This window comes from Erpetoichthys calabaricus, chromosome 1 (assembly GCF_900747795.2).
Source record: "Erpetoichthys calabaricus chromosome 1, fErpCal1.3, whole genome shotgun sequence".
NCBI lineage: Eukaryota > Metazoa > Chordata > Cladistia > Polypteriformes > Polypteridae > Erpetoichthys > Erpetoichthys calabaricus.
Genome location: NC_041394.2, coordinates 161,692,447 through 161,706,776, shown reverse-complemented (window position 1 = coordinate 161,706,776; position 14,330 = coordinate 161,692,447). Strand labels below are relative to the sequence as shown.

The 14,330-nt window shown below is 38.1% G+C and overlaps 1 protein-coding gene across 1 annotated transcript in view; it reads right to left on the bottom strand.

The window, feature by feature from the left end:
- The window catches only part of ddr1 (discoidin domain receptor tyrosine kinase 1), a 360,873-nt gene extending 347,257 nt beyond the window's left edge, over positions 1 to 13,616 (bottom strand). Inside the window, 1 exon segment of the mRNA XM_051920316.1 lies at positions 13,412 to 13,616. The gene's annotated coding sequence lies outside the window, so the exon portion shown is untranslated.
- Positions 13,617 to 14,330: the final 714 nt, after the last annotated feature.

The following is a 14,330-nucleotide window of genomic DNA, read 5'->3' as shown; positions in this document are numbered from 1 at the left end:
GTTCTGCAACCGTTACAGCAGGTCACTTTATTCATTTTTCTTGGGTCTGCACTTTCTAGCCATTAACTCTTCCTCATCTTTTCAAGACTCAAAGCCTTAAAAACCTAAACTAGAGAAATGGATCGAAATTGTATTTAAGAGCTTCTTTATTTAAACCTCCACAACAATATTAGTGATGCTAACCACAAAATAAAATGAGTTTACTTTAAAAGATCGGATGTCACAGATTTGCCAAGAATAAAACTTTTCATCCTAAATCCTTCAGGCAACAAAAGACTATGCATTTAACTCCTCCTCAGGAATTTGGTTGCAATGACGCAAATCAACACTATAATGTACACATACATTGATACATGATACACCACATCATTAAACATATGAATTCAACAGGCTCTAAAGCACTAAGCTGCTGCCAGTTTACAACAACAAGGGTCAAAATAAAAATCCTGAATGGTGATATGTTCTATAGCATCAAGATATACGATGGCTTACACATAATAGTTCTGAAATGCTTCTTTGAATTATGCAACAAAACTAGATACTTCCACATAAGCAGGGGAGGGGCAGATTTTTAACAGAAAAAATATTCAAGTTTTCTAGTTGACATAACAGACCACTTCAAGCTGCTGAACTTGCACGTTTGAGGTAAACACTGGCCCATCACCAAGCTGTTTGGCAGTATGAAAGAACTCCATCTTAACCTTAAACTCCTTCAACACCACATTATGAGGTATTAAATCAGATTTTTTTATTTTATAGATTTTACATGTAATTGTTTAATCTGGATATTTGATTCAAGATTTTAGGGTTAATAGTTTAAAGACCATGCTATTTTGTATCAAGCAAGGAGTACACAATCCCACAGCCAGCACAAGCAATCATGGATTTTTTTATAAGTATAAATAGTGTGGTTTTACTTAAAGCAGGAAGTTCACTTTGCTTTGTCAAGACAAAATGGTAAATAGTTTTAATTTTATCCAATTAGGATATTAATTCAGATAGAATGGCGATATAAATAATCAGATGCTACTGTCTACCATTTTAATGTGTTGCTTCTCACTGTTAGCAAAAGCTGGTTAGCCAAGTTAAATAAGGAAGTCAGAAAGAAGTAAAACACATAACATGTATAGCTCCAGTAAGCAAGAACAGCTTTGAAGTTCATCCTCTGAATGCAATAAACTGAGCTACAACAATGGCAAATAACCGTGTTTAGACATGGTTCAAATCAATCTATTGCTATTCTACAATGAAGAAATTAATTTATCCATATGCCATGTCTATTTCAAAATAAAATGTATGAGTCAATATTTCAAAGTTTCACAGCATCCAGGCATTCATATCAGGTTTTCTTACCAAATGTACAAATGAGAAGTGTAATTTCATTTAAATTGTAAACAAATGGAAGGAAAGAGATGGAAAATGAAACCATGCCCAGATTATGACAATTAAAATTGTTACTAATGTGACTTGTTGCTTCTCATTAAGCGTTATTTAAAGGGTAACGTTTAGTGAATATAGAGTAGAGTAATTATAAAACTGTCTCATTAACAAATGTCAGAAACAGTGGGTGTTAGATTTGAATACACAATGGCAGTTTCAAAATTTGAATTTAATTATATTATAATTAAATATATATATATATATATATATATATATATATATATATATATATAGTGGCACCCGGCGGGGTTTGTCGCCCGGCCGGGATGCCCAGGAGGAGCGGAGGAGGGCTTGTGCCTCCTCCAGGACACGAGGGGGCATCCTCCCTGGTTGCCTTGGGGACCACAGGTACAGAGCTTTGAAGCTCTACCCTGTAGGGGCCCGTGGTCACCACCAGGGGGCGCCCCGATGCCTTGGGAGCCCTGGACCTCAGTACTTCCGCCACACCCGGAAGTGCTGGGGGGGGGGGGGGGGGGGAGAGAGAGAAGAGGATTGGGGACACCCGGAGAACTTCCGGATACACCGACAGAGCTTCCGCCACACAGGGGTGTGGCTACGGAGCCCCTCAGGATGCACCTGGAGTCCTTCCAGGGTGAATAAAAGGGGCCGCCTCCCTCCAGTCGTGGCCAAGAGTCGGGTGAAAGTGGACGAAGCTTGGTGGAGAGGAGTGGCGGCGGACCAGAGACTGAGAGAAGGCATTGTGTGTGTGGCCAAGGATTTGAGGGGTGATTGGTGCTGCGGCACTGGGTTTGTGCTCATGATAAGTGTAAATAGTAGTTGTGAATAAACGTGTGTGGTTTAAACATCACGTCTACCTGTCTGTGTCCGGGCTGTTCCCCACAATATTTTTAATATATATATATATATATATACATATATATATACACACATATACATATACATATACATACACACACACACACAATATATACACATATATACATACACATCCCTTATGAGAAAGACCTGGGAGTCGTAGTGGACTCTACATTGAGGCAGCTTACAAAAGCAATTAAGATTAATGGGATGCACGGTTATATAGAACATGTGTACGGTAGAAGAAGAGTTATGATTAAAGTTATATAAACATACTTCTACCCATCATACCCATGCTAGAACAAGCTCAAAGAACAACTAGACTGATTCCAGCACCATAAAGTATAAGGCACTATGTGGAAAGACAAAGTACTGAACATTAGAAGGTGACATGATTGAGGTGGATCCTGTGTTTCAAGGCTTATCATGATCATTAAAATATGCTGACAATTAAACATTTTTATATAAAACCATATTGTGAGGGGCAGCATGGTGGCACAGTGGTAGCGCTGCTGCTTCGCAGTAAGGAGACCTGGGTTCGCTTCCCGGGTCCTCCCTGCGTGGAGTTTGCATGTTCTCCCAGTGTCTGCGCGAGTTTCCTCTGGGTGTTCTGGTTTCCTCCCACAGTCCAAAGACATGCAGGTTAGGTGCATTGGCAATCCTAAAATTGTCCCTAGTATGTGCGGGTGTATGTGCCCTGTGGTGGGCTGGCACCCTGCCCGGGGATTTGTTCCTGCTTTGCACTGGCTGGGATTGTCTTTTTTTTTTTTTTTTTTGCCACTATAAAAACTTAACTAGTTTAAGACAGTTCAAGACCATTCAATCCATCGAGCCTGTTTGGATAGCCTATAGTTAAATTTATAGGTACTCATTTGTGAATTTTCTCACCCATTTTCAGGAAACTGCTGACATACAAATCTTCTCACAGTCTAAATTATTCACAGAGCATTACTGCTATAATATTTTGAATTTGCAGCATTAATTGAGAAACTTGAACACAAATTAAGCTGTGGCTTTGAGTAATTAATGGTCAGTGAAAATAGTAGCCAACAACTGGAGATTGAGAATCCAATGTCACACTGACCTAAATGACAGTCCAACACTATTCCCCAAGAAAATTTTGCAAGTGTGCTCCATCAAAAATACACTTACTCATTACAAGTCATCAGGTCCTAAAGATGTTCTCCCTCTATGAACACACTTGCATCATCATACCTTTAATAATATGAACTTAAGATATCAGCTAAGTGGTTCTCTATTTTCTCCATAAGGAGATGGGTTACACCACTGTTACTCTGCTCTATTCTGAAACTTTTCAACTCCGTGCACAAGTCAGCTTCAGGCAGCACACTAGTTTGATGGTGGCTTAAGAAAATTCTACTACGGGAAAAGTAAAAAAATTAAAAGGTACCAGAGATTTTGTCACACTTTTCAGCTGAACTAATGCTGGTATATTTAGTTTACTTAAGTATTTTATATAATATGCTCTCCACTGTTTACTTGCTTATAATTCGTTAACAATTCTAATAATTTTCCAAGAAGATCACTGCAAAATGTTAAGAATTGTAACAGCCAGTCATTTTAATCCATCCGTTTATCCTTTGGCCTCCGTGAGTTGCATATCCTTCCACTAGTCCAAACATTTTGGGGAGTATACAGTATATGCTGTAAATCTTAGATCATTTCTAAAAAATGATTTAAAAAGGTGACTAAGCAATGTTGAATCATACATTTTCAGGCACTGCTGTTACATAAATATAACGCACATGCACACACCTTCGGCTCCACCCCGACTCCTCCCAGAATTATGCCCTTTTTAAAATTTGCAAATCAACATAAATAGCCCCTTATGTTCAGCGTATTCTGAAAAGACAAATGGCAAAAGCACAGGGGGTAGAACCTTCCGCAAAAGTCATACGGAAGAATATTAGGGATGCAGTGAACACACCACGTTAAATGTAGACCTTAATCTCAAACTTTTCACTTTAATCTTGTAGTTAATTTTATCATTAAAGTAGAACGTTGTAAACTTCATTTTAAAATCAATGTTTAATTTACTAGAGTTTCTCAAATCCCATTGTAATAAAAGTAGCATGTTTAATGTTTTATATTGTATGTGTTCTGTGTGTGTGAATCACTGTTTCTTAAACGGGCTCTCTTTCGTAGACAGGAGCACACAGGCAGAGATCGCCATACAGAATACATTACATTCATGATATTACACCTCTCTGAACATTTTAGAATCATAAGATGCATACTTGGATAACATTTTCATGATGAAATGCACTAAAGCTGGTAATAAACATGGTGGCGCAGCGGTAGAGATGAGCTGGCATCCCGTCCAGGGATCGTTCCTGCCTCCTGCAAGATGCTTGCTGGGATACTCACGACCCTGAATGGAATAACAATGCAGCAGTACTGTCTCTTTCAAAACGTACCAACCCCCAGATCCCGTCTTTGGTTACGTTGAGAAAGAAAACAATTGCCACACAATGGAATTCTGTAATAAATGTAAAACCAGCTGTAAGCTTAGTATACCGATTCTTCAAAACTTTTATGGAACACTGAAAAATCTTTGTTATATGTGTTTAAATATTCCATCCATTCAGGGTCCCAGCAAGCATCAAGCACAAGGCAGGAAGAATCCCTAGATGGGGCACCAGCTCAATGCTGATCTAACAGCACAGAGAACAAAGAGGATAGCTCTTGCATATCTAAAATCAACTTAGAAGCCAGTCGTCGTCATCATCATCTCCAAATACATGCTGTCTTCTTTTGAATTGAACTGAATCCTTTATTATTGTCATTGTATGGGACAAGAAGTTCCATCCATCCATTTTTCAACCCACTGAATCCAAACACAGGGTCACGGGGGTCTGCTGGAGCCAATCCCAGCCAACACAGGGCACAAGGCAGGAACCAATCCCGGGCAGGGCGCCAACCCACCACAGGACACACACACCCTCCAATTTAGAATCGCCAATCCACCTAACCTGCATGTCTTTGGATTGTGGAAGCAAACCTGGGTCTCCTAACTGCGAGGCAGCAGCACTACCACACTACTTAAATCCTGCCTTCATGCCATAATCCCGACTGTTACAACAATAATAAACTCATCCCTTGACACTGGCTCCGTGCCGCTCACTTTTAAAATTGCTTCTGTAACCCCAATGTTAAAAAAGTCTGGCCTTGATGCTGACAATCTTAATAATTTCCGGCCTATTTCCCACTTACCTTTCCTGTCAAAAGTTCTTGAGTGTGTTGTAGCTTCCCAACCCACCAATTACCTAACCTCTAAAAATTTGATGGAACCCTTTCAGTCTGGTTTCAGGGTGCGGCACAGCTGTGAAACTGCTCTGCTACGGGTAACCAATGATTTGCTTATGGCAGCAGACTCTGGACAAACTAGCATATTAATTCTGTTAGACCTCAGTGCAGCATTTGACACTGTTAGACATGACATCCTACTCTCCAGAATGGAGAACATGCTGGGTATCTCTGGCACTGCCCTCCAGTGGTTCAAGTCCTATCTGACTGATAGGCAAGAGTTTGTTAGTCTTGGCAACAGCAGATCCAACTCCGTGCCAGTCCCACAAGGAGTCCCTCAGGGCTCTGTCCTTGGTCCTCTGCTTTTCTGTATTTACATGCTTCCCCTTGGCCATATCATCCGTAGTTATGGATTGGGTTATCATTTTTATGCAGATGATACTCAGCTCTACTTCAATGTTAAAAGTGGAACTTCATCAGAGCTTTCTCAGCTCACAACCTGCCTTCGTGAAATTAAAACCTGGATGGAGCAGAACTCTTTAAAATTAAATTGCAATAAAACTGAACTCCTGCAAATTGGGACTAAAATGCAACTTAATAAAATGAGCTCCTTCCCAGTCCATCTTGGCAGTGATCTCATCAGACCTGCCTCTACTGTAAAAAATCTTGGTGTCATTTTTGATTCCTCCCTCACTTATTCCGCCCACATAAATCACATTAAGAAACTTTCTTACTTTCACCTCCGTAACATATCCCGTGTTCGCTCCTTCCTCTCCTACTCTAATGCCGAGTAACTTGTCCATGCTTTTATCACATCCCGCATCGATTATTGTAATTCCCTACTGGCAGGTGCCCCTTCTAATCTTATATCACAGCTCCAGCTTATTCAAAACTCAGCTGCAAGAGTCCTTACTCGAACCAGCAGCAGCGAGCACATCACACCCATCCTGCTCCGTCTTCACTGGCTCCCTGTGTCCTACAGAATCGAATATAAAATCCTACTAATAACCTACAAAGCTTTAAATAACCTCGCACCAAACTACATCAGTGACCTCCTCCATCACTATGTGCCTGCCCGCCCACTAAGGTCCTCTGATTCTGGTAATCTTGTTGTGCCCCTCACTAATCTACACTCTATGGGTGACAGGGCCTTCAGCTGTATAGCGCCCAGACTCTGGAATGACCTACCAAAATTAATCAGGTCAGCTGACTCCATGAATTCTTTTAAAAAACAACTCAAAACTCATCTGTTCAGGAAGGCTTTTAGCTCTACTTGACTTTATTACCCTTCTCTCAGTTTACCTCTCTGTCAAGATGCTAATATAACCTGTATGTGTGTGCGAGACCATCAATTATGTTGTCTGTTTTTTTTTCAGAATTTACTGTCTTAATCTTCTTTATTTATTTATCTGGTTTGTACAATGCTATATACTGTATATTCTGCCGTTCTTTATTATATTCTGTAAGTGCCTTGAGCATGGGAAAGGCGCTATATAAATAAAATGTAGTATTATTATTATTACCACTGCGCCACCATGTCGCCCTACAAGGAGATTCAATATGTAAATCCTACAATAAACTTATTTTCCTACAAAAAGCTAAAAACAATTAATAGCAACATTAAAAATATAAAATATGAAAGCATCATTTATTAAGTACAACAAACATGTACATACAGTGCTGATTGTGCAAATCATTCATAAAGTTGCTCTAGCAATGCAATGTTAGTTACATTTGTAGTGCAAGTTTACGGTGAGGTAACTAATTATAAGTACAAGCTTTTCTACCGAAAGCACTTGATGGACAGACTGACTATGTTTATAGATTGTTTATGGCTCACAGATTCAGTGTCCTGGGCTTAAATCTTAAAACTGGATGTTGTTCATGTGGGGTTTGTACATTTCCCCTGTGCCTATGTGGGCTTTCGTCCTACATCCTAAAGAAATGCAAGTGAAGTTAACTGGAGATTCCAACTTGCTCCTTGTGTGACAGAGAGTAGATGTATAACTGAATGAGACCTGATATTGATGTGTATCCTAACTAGACCATTTCTGGCCCTGCACCCATTGCTCCCAGGAAAGGTGGTAATTGGCAACTTTGACCTGCATGAAGCTGGTTTGATAATCTGAGGATCTCAAGTTATAAGCAAAAGTTCACGTTTGCTGCTTGTAGAAGATTGAACATTTTTACAAGATGACCTGAGCTTTGGATTCAAAATTCCTTCCTGATTAATATGGGGCTCTAGAGAGGAGAGGGATGAAGGTCAGTAGGAAAAAGACAAAATTCATGTGTGTAAATGAGAGGGAGGTCAGTGGAATGGTGAGGATGCAAGGAGTAGAGTTGGCGAAGGTGGAGAAGTTTAAATGCTTGAGATCAACAGTACAGAGTAATGGGGATTGTGGAAGAGGTGAAAAAAAAAAGAGTGCAGGCAGGGTGGAATGGGTGGAGAAGTGTGACAGGAGTGAGGGTCCATTAGAGTACATTAGAGGGTCAGCTCAAGTTGGACAGTTGGGAGACCAAGTCAGAGAGGCGAGATTGTGTTGGTTTGGACATGTGCAGAGGAGAGATGCTGGGTATATTGGGAGAAGGATGCTAATGATAGAGCTGCCAGGGAAGAGAAAAAGAGGAAGGCCTAAGCGAAGGTTTATAGATGTGAAGAGAGAGGAGAGGACATGCAGGAGATGGGTGTAACAGAGCAAGATGCAGAGGACAAAGATATGGAAGAAGATGATACGCTGTGGCAACCCCTAACGGGAGCAGCCAAAAGAAACATGGGATAGAATATAGCTAATAAATGAGATTAACAATTTAAAAACATTACATATATGGTATGTGTTGTATTACATTTTTTGGTTCCAGTTACTAGAGATATTTTGTGAAATAAGAAAAAAAGAATGTGTCTGCAAATGAATGAGAACATAGTGTAAATAGGAGTAGTGCAAGAATCTTCACACTTCCGAGTAGATTTTATAGCATTAATTGAAAGCAAATATCCTGTCTGCAGCACTACAAAACAATTTGGACAGACTGGCAGCTATTTTATACAGTGTGCATTTTGCCTGCATATCCAGCAGATCTTTACAATATCCAAACTGCATGCAAAACTATAAACCATGAGAGAATGGCCGATAGATGACAGATCTATCATTGGGCTTGTGGTTTTGGGTAATGGGGAATGAAGGATACTAAGGAAGCAGTCACATGTCAAAATTTATGTTACTTTGGGGGGTGGGGGAGGGAGGGAGAGAGAGAGATTAAGAAACACTTGTTTCAACAGCAGCTGTATTTATGTGCTATGTGCATTTTCTGAGACACCATTTGTGATGTCACACCTTCTTCAAGGTGTTCTGCTCATATGTACTACTATTCAGAACTTTGGGAGAAATGCAAGGTTGCTGTTGATCTGCTATATGATTCAAACATCAGCTTACATTTTAATTGGAAAACAAATTAGACACATTTGAAATTGCTGCTTAGATTGTGTGAACATATACATAGAGAAAATTAAAAAAATAAAAGTAGTTTTCACTATAACTTTTGCTTAAGATGGGTACACTACAAAAAAAAAATTAAACAATATGACATCTTGTAATTAATGAGAAGAATTTTATTTTCATTTATGCCATATGTATTATGGCTACATTTTTTTTTTTTTTTTTTTAACATATTTTATTAGTATGTACTTTATTTACTTTAGTATTCATGGTAACTGAACAGTAAGCCTACATAATTTAAATTTTGCTAATAAAAATTAACAGCTAACACCCGTGATGTATAGTTTAATAATAAAAATACACTTTAAACACAGGACAGAAGGCTTCTATGCATCTGGTTATGAAGGAGCTTAGTGTAAAATGGTTTTAAAAGTCATGGGGAGGGGAACAGAAGAAAAAAACCACACACACAGTATCTGAATCAGCCGATCAAATAACTTGAAACTGGTCATTAGTACCAGCATTAAAATAACCGGACTGGAGCATCCCTATATTTAAAAAAGGATTTTTATGGTAACTAGGGCCTGCTCACTGCGCTCGCCAACCCCCGTTTGTTTTTCCGGATACACACTTTAGATTTTTTTTTATTTGAATTGTTGCCATTTTATTAGTTTCACTTTTATTTCTGAACTTCTGTAAAAACAATATTTGGAATCTTTTGAGTCCCAATGTGCCGAATCTTTTTAATGGAGGTCAGTGAGACATGTGTTTAAATGACTTTGTACCATAATTCAGGATAGGTTTCCGTTTGGAATTTCAGCACAGACAAAACAATCCACATCATTAGCAGTTAATTTACTTTGCAAAGTAACCAATAAATGCATGCGAGATGAACTCAGTTTTTGAAATTCTCTTAAACTTCAAAGCCTTGCAATATTTACATACTTCTGACATATCACCTGTGTCCATATATTCGATCTCTATTCACCTTTTCGTTATTTCTCAGAGTAATAATTTCTCCTTCTTTGCGCTAATGCAATGTTTACTTTGTTTTGACACTGTCGTTTTTTTCTGCTTTCATATTCTGTATCTTGCTCTGCATGTGTATCATGCCAACATTTTTTTTGAGCCTTTCAAATTCCATTGCTTTCATAATCTCTAACCTGGTCTGCATGTGTATAGCACCAACGTCCGGATTGGATGCACTTTTTTTTTCAATTCCACTTGTTCCAGGCCGATAATTACTTTCCTTATTTTCTGAATTTGCACAGAGATTATTTTTTCTTTTTTGTCTCTCCAACGCTTGTGTCTCTTTTCTCCACGCTGCTTCTTCGCTTAGTTGTCTACGTTTCATCTATAATGTATTGTTCTTATATGCTTTATATGCGCCGAGAGCCCTGGATCTGTGTGTGCTCAAAGCCAAAACACGACCGAGTGTGTTGCTGCCCGTGCTCTTATTTGGTTGTAAGTAGGGCGTGTCTTTCAAGAATCTCATCTTCTACATCATCATGAGACGGTCCTGGGTCAATCTCTTGGCACAAAGTCTCATGTTTATGGTCCCGCAAGACACTCCATGGCCAATCTCTTTAGTCTTGTGGGTCTTTTAAGTGTCTTCCGTGATCTTAATGTGAAGATCACGTCTCGACGCCCTACTGTTTCTCTGCAGAATTTTTTTTAATAATTATATCATCATTATTATATATATATATATTATATATATATATATATATATATATATATATATATATATATATATATATATATATATATATATATATATATATATATATATATATATATATATATATATATATATATATATATATATATTACACACACACACACACACACTACACTTGAATGCATTCTGGGAATCTGTTTCAATTTTCATAAAATTCCTGAAACAAACCAAACAAGGGGTACAACTGGCACAGACATCAATATATAACTTTGCAATGTTCCACACTCTGCTATGAAACCATGAAAAGCAATAACGTACAGGACACGGTGAACCCACACTGCTCAACTTGTGTAGGGCTGGAGGCATCCTCACACAAATATTTACAAGTTAAGGCACCGCCCCCACAAAACTGAACTGGATTAAGGTGTTCAACAATGAATGGATGAATTAAACTATTAAATGTCATTCTAATTAAAATTTAATTCCAGTTGTCCTAAATTCAGTAATATTTGAAATCAATCTAACCTTCTAGCATCTTAGTCTATGAAGTCTCTTTCACTCAGCATACAATCAAATAAACTATTGTACGTTTAATATCTTACAAAACTAATTTCCATAAAAGATGTTCATGCTCTTCACTGGTTATAATATGAAGAAAATAGGTTAGATCTTGCATAAACTGTTTGCAATATATTTTCTTCTGCTATGGTTTGCAGCAAGTTACTTTCCCTACTGCACATTATATCCGTTTAAAAAGTGCCTTCTGCAATTCATTTTGATAAACCCATCAGGTAGCGAATTGTGAAAACTGACAACAGTGGCAGTACTTGTAACATGAAATGGTGAAAATGTATATTTAAAAAAAAAAAACAAAAAAAAAAACCCACCACTGACCTTCAAATTAAATTGAATCCAGGTATTCTTGTATAATATTATTCCCTTATATTACAGGCTCAGAGTTCTTGCAAATATACTAATGTATTACCATAAACACACTACAACATTTAAATACAGTACATACATATAAAATGTCATGGGGGGGGGGGTTATATATACATACACCTTGTTACCAAAATAGATAATTTCATTTTTAAAAATCATTTATATATGAACGGAGATCAATCAAACCAACAATGGAGGGGAGGAAAACAAAATTTCAGGTTTAGCGAAAACAAACCTCTGCAGATTCCATGGTCATTTACAGCATACAAAGCCAGCCTTATACAATGGCATAGGTATATACTAAATCTACAAGAGTAAAAACTAAACCAACATAAAATGGTCTGGTGTTGTTGCAGCAAAAGTTAAATCGTAAGGTTTCCTATCACTTTAAACTGTCAGTCATTTAGCAAGAAAAAGTACCTTAGCGAACTAGCATGGTCAAAACAAAGGGTCACCCACCTTTACATAATAAAAGCAACTACAATGCAACGGATGGCAACTGAAAGTATTAAGTCTCTGTATATTTATCATACAATACTTGTATTCTTTTGAAACATCAAAACATTAAAATTATGGTGTGGCGGTTAATATGACCACAAAACACACACACACACACACACACACACACACACACACACACACACACACACCACTCAAAAAACACCCGAGCATTTCTATAATGAACTCTTGGGCAGTATAATTGCCTTTCCAGGTAGACAACATAAGGCATTTAGTGTAGTGGACTGCCAGTGTCTCCAATGCATTTGCAACATGGAAGAATGCATTTTTTTTTTTTTTTTTTTTTTTTTTGCATAGAGGCAAGTAAAAACAAAGCATGAAGCACGAATCCAGAATCTTAACATATATGGCATAACACATATGGTACATATCAAGAGAGCAACCTAATACTGAAAGTATACAATATCTCACATAAGCTATCTTTATCATTAAAAGATAACAACTGCAGTCTATTACTATGAAACATTTTACCTCTTTTCATAACTCAAATGGACAAAATTAGCGACAGATAACCAATTACATTGTTTAATAGCTCTAAAGGTTGTTAGCCAAGCATCTGGTGGAATTAAACCACTGATGAAAGAAAACACACAGGAGTACCAAATAAGTGACTGTGTTTGCAATGGGGTGTCCAAAAAAAAATCCTGAATAAAGCTAACAAGATTTTAAAAATGATGTAATGAATCATATGTCCTGAACCATATTAAAAAGTAAGGCTGTCAACTAAAGTAAAGGGTATCGTAAATATTTTTCACTCCGGCAAGAGCACTGGCAAGTTTCAAAAGATTCTGTGGTAACTCTGGGATTCAACTTCACAATTTAAATTGTAAATAAAAAAAATACGTGGTTATTTTCTGTAAACTATTTAAAAGGAGTCTAACTAAAGAAATAGGGGTTTATAAGCATTAAGTATCGTTTAATGCTAACTTGCTGTATATATTTTGCTTTTAATGTGATAATACATAATGTGCACTCTTTTAATCTTTTCCTGTTGAAAAATTTCCAGGTAAAATTTATTAAGCCAAAATATTCCACAAATATTAACACTTAAGTGAAACGGGATATTTGTTCAATATGATGCCTAAAGATGAAGTACAAGTTTGCTTAATTAATATTTGTGACAATCCCTACACGTAAAAATGACAAATGGCACTCACTGAACGGTTTTCGAAAAGAAAATTGATGCCCTCCCTAGTGGGCAAATAAACTTTGAAAGGCAACACTCGACCCATCCCCCAGCCTTAATTCTGCTAAGCACTGGAAAACCTTCCATAAATTGCCTTTTAGAGACGATTGGCATAAAGGTTACCTTTTTTTCAAGGTGATCCTGGACAGCCCTTTGTCTTGTATTCCACTCGAGAAGCGTAAACAAAAGAAGTAACCCTCTATCTTTCAGAGAAAACTGGCACTGTCTCCAAAGTAGGTAAATCCATTCAGCCTGCCGAGCTTTGTAATCAGAGAGTGAGCAGTCAGCCTGAAGCTTTCTGCAAGTCTGTAAAAATAAACCAAGAAGGGAACAGCACAGCACCGCACCACCACCCCCTTCTCTAATCCCCTCCTCCTTTCGCCTAGCCCCACCTCACAGCCCACCCTTAATACCAATTTCCCAGCTGCTGGACCTCAGGTTGTTATTGCCGCCGTGTTGCCTCAGGGGCGGGGGGCGGGGCCCTTAAATTGCCAGCATACGACTGAAGTGCCTCCCCCAACTGCCCGTCGAAAAAGTGAAAGTGGTGCATTAATTTTAAACAGCTGTTAATGGCGGACAGCTGGATGAATTTACTTAATAGCAAACTAAATTCACAATCTTTTGATCAACTGTCGGTTAACGTGCATAGACGCATAAACCATCAAGGCCGTGAGGGAGATGGACAGGCACGCTGTTGGAGATCTGTGCATGAATGTCATCCAAATTCAGCGGGATTGCTCTTGGTAACAAGCGCCCTGGATAACAGGTGCTGCGACTATGTACAGTATTAGTTGGAAGTCATCATTAATTTATCATTAATGTATCAATGTTGTACATTTTAAAATAAACCAAAGATGACATAGATTACTGACACTGGTACTGGTGAAACGAAGAGCGTTTTTTTAAAATAAAAAAATTTGCTGTTGGAATATATTGGAGTGAGGAAAATGCATTTCCAACTAAATATTTGCATCAGTGGGAGAAATAACTGTAGCCTCATTACATACCGAGCATGCAAAAACTGTTTTGACCAGAAACTATGGGA